The sequence below is a fragment of the Odocoileus virginianus genome, chromosome 15, assembly GCF_023699985.2.
Source record: "Odocoileus virginianus isolate 20LAN1187 ecotype Illinois chromosome 15, Ovbor_1.2, whole genome shotgun sequence".
In the NCBI taxonomy this organism is placed as follows: Eukaryota; Metazoa; Chordata; class Mammalia; order Artiodactyla; family Cervidae; genus Odocoileus; species Odocoileus virginianus.
This window is the reverse complement of record NC_069688.1, coordinates 64,101,699-64,111,139: the sequence shown is the minus strand read 5'-3', so window position 1 is coordinate 64,111,139 and position 9,441 is coordinate 64,101,699. Positions and strand designations below refer to the sequence as shown.

At 35.6% G+C, this 9,441-nt stretch overlaps 1 long non-coding RNA gene across 1 annotated transcript; it reads left to right on the top strand.

The window, feature by feature from the left end:
- Positions 1–377: 377 nt before the first annotated feature.
- Positions 378–1,783, top strand: LOC139038413 (uncharacterized). Its single transcript, XR_011491376.1, has 2 exons — positions 378–454; positions 1,664–1,783. It is a non-coding gene; the product is annotated as an uncharacterized lncRNA (long non-coding RNA).
- The last annotated feature ends 7,658 nt before the right edge of the window (positions 1,784–9,441 follow it).

The window sequence follows — 9,441 nt, the reverse complement described above, 5'->3', positions numbered from 1 at the left end:
CCATATACCATATATGTCTAAATATGTATGTATGTATATATTTTCCCAGGCGGCTCAGTGATTAAAAAAAACCCCTGCCTATGCAGGAGATGCTGGGGACCTGAGTTTGATCCCTGGGTCAGGGAGACCCCCTGAGGAGGAAGTGACAGCCCACTCCAGTGTTCTTGCCGGGAGCATCCCGGGGACAGAGGAGCCTGGTGGGCTACAGTCCATGGGGTAGCAAACAGCTGGACACGAGTGAGTGACGAGGCCCACACGCGTGTTTATAAAACCCCTAATGCAGCTGATTTTTCAGATGGAGTCAAATAAATCACTGCACTGGTTCTGCATCATCTACTCCCAGCCTTTTATTGATGATATTTTCTCTTGAATTTCACAGGACACTAGCAGCATGCTTTCTTTACGTGCAGCTAGAAAGGCCTTGTTTCAGCTGCTGCTGAGATGGTTGATGGAGGTATGTTTTATTTTAGAAGAAAATAATTTATCAGAAATAACATGCTGTGCTGTGAACTCTGTAAAGACAGGTACATGATGTTATTCCCAGTTTGTCTCTCAGTTTTCTTAAATTTATTTTCTCATTTTATTAACACAATCTGAACTGTAATTTCCATGGAAGCAGGGAGTATATCTTTTTCAGATATTCTGGTGTATTTACCCCATGGGTGTCAAGCTTTTATTCATTTATTCATCCAGCAAATATTTGAGTGCCTAGAACACCAGGTACATGGTTTAAAAGATGAACAAGACACATGTGGTCTCTTTCCCATTATATTCTAGAAGGTAAAAAAGTCTTTATTTTTTTTTTTAATGAACCGATATATTTTATCTTTGTGCAATCCAATACCAGCTGAGGGTGGCTTCATGATATTGTTGTCATAGCCACAAAGAATCTATATTAAGGATTGGACAGTAGTTTTCTTTGAGCCAAACTGAGGACTATAGCTCAAGAGACACAGATTTAAGAAGCACTTGAATAATGTTGCCCCAGACTACAAGTGAAGGAGGCCTATCTGGGCAGAAATTACGAAGCTGCGTAAGTTATTTGTCAAGAATTAGGCTTGGGGCTGGCAAGAAGTGAGGGTGCTTCTGAAGAAGAAAGGATTGTTTGTGCTCTCAAATGGTTGTATATCTATAAGGGGGGGGGGGGCTTGAGACCATAAGATTGCAGCTGCCAGCTGCTATCAGACTGTGAGAATGACTGGTGCTCTCCTTGAGTCTGATACAGTCCAGAAAATTCAAGTTCTCTGGAGGCAGGACCGTGTCTGAAATCACATCCACAGTAGTTACCTGGCTCCACAATTTTACATCTCATAACAAAGAAGAAGCATCAACATGACAGGTGTATATTCCTTCAAGGTTTCAAAAGACACAGATTTGCCCATACACAGCTGGTCAGGATGAGCTCGGTGTTTGGAAGGGAACATTGCATTTGAAGGAGTACCAGCCTTGGTGTCATAGGAAGAGGAGGCATTTATCTTTATCTTCAAAGTGGAGATTCTAAACAATCTGGTGAATGGGTTTTTTAATGGTTAGAGCAGATGCGCGATGTCTATGTGAAAGGCCACAAGACTGGCTGTTCTAGCTGACATAAAGCTCAAGTCAAATCGTGTATAAATCAAAATGACAATCCCACACCTTAATACGTGAAAATTCTTTCCACCAGTACACACGCCATGGACGAGGAAACTGAAGCAAAGCCAAGTTCCACACCTCCCCCAAGGTCACAAGTAAGATGGATGTGAATCACTGGGGTCCAGGCATTAAAGACACCTTATGTAATGCATTTTTGATAGTTAAATTGATTATCCCCTTGGCATTACTTTATTTGAGGGCTGTTTATGAATTTAAATGAAAGGTTTACTGGTACCTAATGTAAATTTATGAAGCAATATTCCTGAAAGCTTCGGAAGGATGACAGCTTTCCTGGACATCGAGGGCAATGACAAAAGCAAGGAGACCAACACCGCTCTTCAATTTCCAGCCATGCTGTGGCCCTCGCGACTTGCAGCAAGTCTCCCCGTTTGCCTGTATGTACAACATGAGTGTTGGGCCAGCTCCATGGAAGAGTATATTTAGCTGCATGGAATGGTCTTGTATACATAGATATTTATATATCTTACAATCACACTTTTTAGTCACATCTGGGAAAGAGGTGTTCTATGTTAGAGGATGTTTGGATAGCTGAAATTCACCTAGCTAACAATTAACACTTTAATTTATGGAAATCTTCAATGTGTTTCTTGTTATTTTGCTTTTTTGTGATTTCTTAAAAACTACTGGAAGTAACCTAAGTTTGCTTTGCTTTGTTAGTGTTGTGATTTGGGGGGGGCATATTTTCAATATCAGGATACTTTTCCCCTTTATGTTCCCCTTTATGTAACACTTCTTCCTTTATGTTTCTCCTTTTCTTTTGATACTGACTTCGAAATAAAGGATAGATTTATTTCATAAATTGTACCATTGCAAAAAAGAACTGGATAAGGAAAGTTCTGCTTTAAAATCTATAATACTTCTTGGTGGAGAAATGGAAGAACACCCATACATATCCTTCCTTAAGTGCTGGAATATTTCCCCTTTGTTTTACACTATATTTCAGGAGATTGAGTTCTTTATTAGAATCTTATTAAAAACTAGTTTACAAGAGAATTAACCGAGGTTTATTGATTTTTTGGATATATTTATGTATACATAGGTAGTAGGGTGCTGTGCATGATAATTTACTTATCTGCTTCTTAAAACTTAAAAATTGAAAAAAGGAAACACTTGAAAATTTTAAGATTGTAAATCAATAGTTACAGAATATCAGAAAGTACATAAAAAATCCCTAATCATCTTTGTCTCTCATTAAGCACTCATTGCCATGGAAATAATCTCCAATTTCTACCTTTATATTCACTATATCCTTGAATGCAAGTATAATTTTAAATTGTGAGAAATATTATACTGCTTCCTCATTTATGTTTTATAAGATAAGCAGGTCTCATGAAATAGAAAACTGAATAACTTTAAGCATAATGGGAATAATCTCAGCTCTATCGCTTGTTGAAATACCTACTTCACGTATGAGGAAGCCGAATTTACAGAAGATGATATAATGTGTGTGTGTGGGCATGAAGCACAGTGGTGAATTTACATAAATTTCAGCTTTAGGTGCTTTAAAGTGTGTATTCACTACTGCTCCTATTACTTTCCATCACATGTGTTAATTTACTGTTTTAGTTTTTTAAAAAGTAAAAAAAAATTGAACTTCATAAAACTAAACCTTTAATTCTTATGTTCATAAATTTATATTCTTCAAGTTCCATCATTCAAAGTTGTTATGAAACAAATTGATTTTTATAGGTTGAACAGAAACACTGTAACACCATAATTTCAGAATTCATCATGCTAGTTGTTCATACAATAACAGAATTTTCTGTACCTATTTTATTTAACCAAGTATGACAATACGGGAATTAAATAAAATTCCTTTTGACTTAATGCTATTAAAATATCAAAGCATAATATTTTATAGCCTTTACCTTCCTTTAATTATGTCAAACTATAAGTTTTATTGACCATAAAACTATGCAACTCTTCTTAAAAGCTTGCCATATAAACTCTTGGAACAATTTCTTTCATTTCAGTGTTTAAATAGTCCACATGATTTTACCTCCTCTCAGAGGTATTCCTAGAATAGGAGAAGTGAATATTGTTTCCTCTTGGTATTCACTTGATAAATATATATGCTAATGGATTTATGTATAATTAAATAAAAGCTTTTTCATTTATTCATGTGCTTAACGTTTCTTAATATCACAATGAGTTTTAATACCATCAACTATGCATACGAAGCTTTCCTTGCAAAATTAAAATTTTTGTTTTACTCCAGTGTAAATGTATCATACTCAATTATAGACACATAATCATATATATGCAGTTATAATAATTATTTCATCACATCATATCTTATTGTAAACATCCCAGCAGTTTGAAAAAACAAGATAGTTTTGTTCATCTGGACTAAAATCATAAAACATTTTCCGTAAGTCCCTGCACGTCATGAATTGAAAGTAGACACTCATTTTCATACATTAAAAAATTTAATCCATGTTAATTCAAATCTGTTCATAGTGGTTTTTAATTTAGAAATAGTTATTATTGACATTATCTTTACATTGTAGGTTTTTTTTTTTTATGACAGGTTGTGGTAGCATCAGACCTTTTCAAAAAGTGTTACAGAAGGTCAGCTCAGAATTTTAGATGTTTTACAAAGGAAAGGTATGTTAATTGAATATTTTTTCCTTCTCATTTTTCATAAACTTATTCAGTTTGTTCCACAGTAGAATAGATGAAACATCAAAAAATGAAATGCAAATCAGTCAACCTAGGAAATTTTGTTAGTTTTAAATAATGCAAGATTTATCAAAGGGAAGATTGAAATTTCATTATTATAAAATTCAGGGATTGTCTGTGGATATCATATAGCCAATGCAACTCTTGCAACCTGTTGGCATAGGTTATTACGGTTTCAATATATAGTAAGATTTTCCGCATAGTAAACTACAACTCAGATCCCAATAAAGTGAGAAATATACATAGCACTCCATTTCCCCCAAATGCCTGAATAAATTGACCCACAGTTGAAGGTAAAAAAACAAATTAAGTCTCATACTCTATATATATTAAAAAGAAATCATTCATAGTCATCATTTAAAAACCAAGATGTTACATACATTTTAATTGCTGTAATACCCCAAACATGGATTTTTCACGTAGATGATTATAAAGGAAATCTTGCAACGTGAATATAATATAAATATAAGAGGAGATAGCATATTTTTTGATATAACGTTTTAAAGGCTGAGTAAACAAAAATGGAAAAGTTTCAAAATATTCCTACCACTTCCACATACTGAAATTTCACATTCCTCCCTGGAAATAAGCAGCAGTTTTACACAATCGCTTCTCTAATTTCACATCTTGTTTCCAAGTAACATGGTCATCCTTAGTCCTGTTCTCTCTTTCACACACGTGTAGTGTGACCTAGTGAAGGGCGAGTGTTAGTTGCTCATTGGGGTCTGATCTGCACCCCTGCTCTGTAACCCATCAGGATCGTCCGTCCTTGTGATCCTCCAGACAAGAACACTGGAGTGGGGCGCCTTCCTGTATCCAGGGGATCTTGCAACCCAGGGATAGAACTCGAGTCTCCTGCATTGCAGGCAGGTTCTTCACCGCCTGAGTCACCAGGGAAGCCTACCCCCTAAAGAATTTAGATTTTATATGAACAATTGCCAGACGCAGCTTGTCTTTGGTTCCACGCAGAACAGGTACCAAGAAGGGCTAACTTTTCCTTGATCATATGCCCTAAGTGAAGAGCTTCTGCTTTGGTTGCTAAGCACCAATATGAGACTATCTTTTTGTGATAGAGAAAAAGTTCTGAGTTGAATTGAGGAATGTATAATGAAAGTTTGTCACACTCAACAAGCACTAAATAAGGGACAAGTGTCTCTTTAATATTCTTCTTTAATTATCAACATGATATGTTCTTCTTGAACCAGATTATAATGGTGAATAATAAATGATAAATAATAAGGTAAGAAAACCCCTGGCTAGCTTCAAATCTGAAGCACACTATCGCATGTGCAGTGTTTTTCTTTTAGGTAAATATGCAAAGCACTATCAATGTAGGGGATGTAAGAAAAAATGATGTCAAAGGAGGCTGTCTCAGAAAATGCAATCATTTGTGTATCTTAGAACATTTAGAAAACTTACACTAGAAGAGAAGTTAAAGCAGAAGAGATCAGTTAAGAACAACAAATGACTCAAATGCCCAGAAGACCTGACAATCTCATATAGTACACAATGTTTCAATTCAGTTGCTCAGTCATGTCTGACTCTTTGTGACCCCATGGACTGCAGCACACCAGGCCTCCCTGTCCATCACCAACTCCCGGAGTTTATTCAAACTCATGTCCGTCAAGTCAGTGATGCCATCCAGCCATCTCATCCTCTGTCATCACCTTCTCCTCCCACCTTCAATCTTTCCAAGCATCAGAGCCTGGGAGTCAGTTTCTCCCATCAGGTGGCTAAAGTATTGGAGTTTCAGCTTCAACATCAGTCCCTCCAATAAATATTCAGGACTGATTTCCTTTAGGATGGACTGGTTGGATCTCCTTGCTGTCCAAGGGACTCTCAAGAGTCTTCTCCAACACCACAGTTCAAAAGCATCAATTCTTTGGTGCTCAGCTTTCTTTATAGTCCAACTCTCACGTCCATACATGACTACTGGAAAAACCATAGCCTTGACTAGATGGACCTTTGTCGGCAAAGTGATGTCTCTGCTTTTTAATGTGCTTAGAAACAATGGCTAAGTTAGTATAATGTATTTGCAGCGTTGTCTGTGATCTTGGGCAAATAAACATTTTCCCTCCTCTCCTGAATGTTCTTGCTCATTCTCGGCTCTTCTGGGCTCAGTTGATCCCCCTTAAATTCCTATGTTGAAATCCTAATGCTTAGTACCTCAGAATGTGGCTACTTGGAAAAGGAGTCTTTCAAGAGGCAATTAATGTTAAATGAAGTCCCGAGAGTGGGTCTTAATCCCTAACTGTTGTCCTCCTAGAAAGGAGACGTCAGGGGGCAGACACACACTGAGGCACGGCCACATGAAGCCATCAGAAGACGCCCACCTAACAGCCAAGAAGAGCTAGTTCTTTAAAAACAATACTGCTCACGCCATGATGCTGGGCTTCTAGCCTCCAGACTATGGGGAGATAAACTTGTTTAATCCACCCAAAGTGTGGAAATGTGTAATGGCAGCCCTGACTGACTAATACACCTGAAGAATATTTTCCTCTTGGAAATATGGTTATGATATTAATCCTAATTCTCATTTAAGTTCTTTGAGTCTGGCATCAGACCACTGATATTCTTAATGCCATCATCTGTCTCTGCAAAATGTTATGATCTTATGTAGATTTGGACTCCAAAGTTAGCATTGATTGTTAACAGAGTGATTTTTATCGCAAAAAGCCCTTGCTGAATATAGACAATATGATTCCTACTGCTACAAGAAATATAAAATGATAAAATATTACTATACCCTTCATTGTGAAAGAGACTATCTTGGTGAGTCAAAATCTCAATATGGGTTTTCTAGTACAAGTTCAGCCTTGTAAAAGACTAGTAAACCATTCCACATTTTTATGCTTTGAACGCTGGCATTTCTAGTCATTTTATTGTTCTTGATGATTTTTCAAATAAAGAACAGGTAGATGTATTTCAAAGATAGTAATCTCATCCCCTTTAAGTAGCAGAAATAATTTCAATCTTATTATATTGCTTCAACTGGTTGAATAGGGCAGTCTATAAATGTAGCATCAAATCACTAAAAATGCTAAAAGCTTTTTTCCTTAAAATGGAAATTACTTGTACATTTTAGAACAACAGGTTTTATTTGGAGTTCTTATAATATCTACTTAAACTATTTAAATATTTATTCAACATATGTTGATATTTATAAAGTAAGTCTCTACTGTTTGCTAATAATTTTACTAACATGAAAGAAACTTGAAGACCACATATGACCACCAGACTGACAAAACAGTGTGAGGAAAATCATGAAAAATATAAACATTATGTGAATAATATCTTATAATGGATCAGATAAAGACATTGTCAAATCACAAATAATTGTGAGATTTTTGTATCTTAGAACTTGAAAACTGACAGTGGAACTAGTCTGAATCCCCAGTTCTTAGATCAAAAACATCTTACTGGAAAATTATGCCTTTGGATTGGAATTTTAAAGACTGTATTTATGATATGTTCTCTACTACAGGAAAGAGAAAATACATATATCCTCCACTTTTGATTCATCATTTGTTTTGGCAACTAGTCATCAACTGTGCAAAATGAAGAATTATTTGAGGGTTACAACTAATAACTAAAGTATATATCATGGCTCCTATGCTCGAGAGGCTATTCAGTCTCAGAAAAGCTCTTTCATAGTTATCACAGAACGAAGGGAGATGGAATGAGTAATACATTTGCAAAAGGAAACAATGGTATTTATATTGAGATTTTTGCTTTTTTATTCACTCAAGTACTGTTTCAGAAATAATAGCCACATATGTAACTTTCCACATGTAATATATAAATATGTTAAAAAAAAAAAAGCTTACTGTAAACATATTTTGATACTTTGAATCTGAAGCTGCTGAGACTTTTTTTCCCCTAAACTTATTAATTTCCCTTTGGAAAGACAATATTTTTTGAAGAAATCTTAGGGGAAAAAAGCTATAATTTATTGCAAAAAGGTTATTCTGCTGATGTTAGCGTTTAACCAAAAGATGACGTCTTTTTATTTCCTTACTGGAGCTTAAGTTTGTTACCTTTCTATTTAAGAGTTTAACAATAATAAAAACAACTTCAAGTTATTTTCATTGTTCTATTCACTACTTACACTAAAACAGTAGCATTTGAAAAGCTATTCATCTCAGAAGTGCTGGTTAAGGTATGAAAGAAATAGAACTGGGAGAGGGGGGAAAAAACCATTAAACACAGCAGTTCTTAGATTGAAATCTATGTCTCAAAATACCCAAACTGATATAACTGTATTTTTGGACACTTGGAAGCTTAGTTGAAGCCTCTGCCTTTGATGTTCGTCCCCCAGCACATACTCACCGCAAACAGCTCTCTTTTCAATTGCCCCTTTTAAGTGTACCTATAAATCAACATTATGAGAAATGTCTTCAATGCATATAGAAGAGCACTGTCTATGAATGGTAAATAGTGATCTGAGACTATTCGATTGACCTCAGACCTTTCATATAAAAGCTACCAAGGGAAGTGGTGTGTTTATTTAGTATTTTAAATCCAAAATTATTGATTTACTTAGACAACTTATTTTTTCTTTTAAGAGCAACAAACTCCTCAGATATATCTTCCCTTCCTATCTACCCAATTTGATGTTTTCTGATAGCTTACATTTTTTGTGAAAATTTAGAGATGTTTTGGAGATTTACTATAAACACATTACATTAAAGTCTGGGAAAGCCCTTTGTCAAAAAAAAATTATTGAAATTGAATTCTGCAAACAAAATGCAAGATCAATCGGCCAGTTTAGTGGGGTTGTTGGTAGCTTTATTCTTATTAAGTCAAGAAAAACTTGACTTGGAAATTAGAATTTATTGTCTGTTACCTGCTTGGTTACATCAGGATACGGAAGACACATTTGATCTGTACTCAGTCTTCCTCAGAATAACTTTTTTAAGTAGCAAACAATAGCAAATAAACCACCAAAGACATAATTTTACAATTAATGAGAAGTTTCACTCAACACAAGGCAAACCAACAGTTCTGGCAATATCTTTGCTGTCTGGTGGCTCAGACAGCAAAGAGTCTCCCCACAATGTAGGAGACCCAGGTTTGATTCCTAGGTCAGGAAGATTCCCTGGAGAA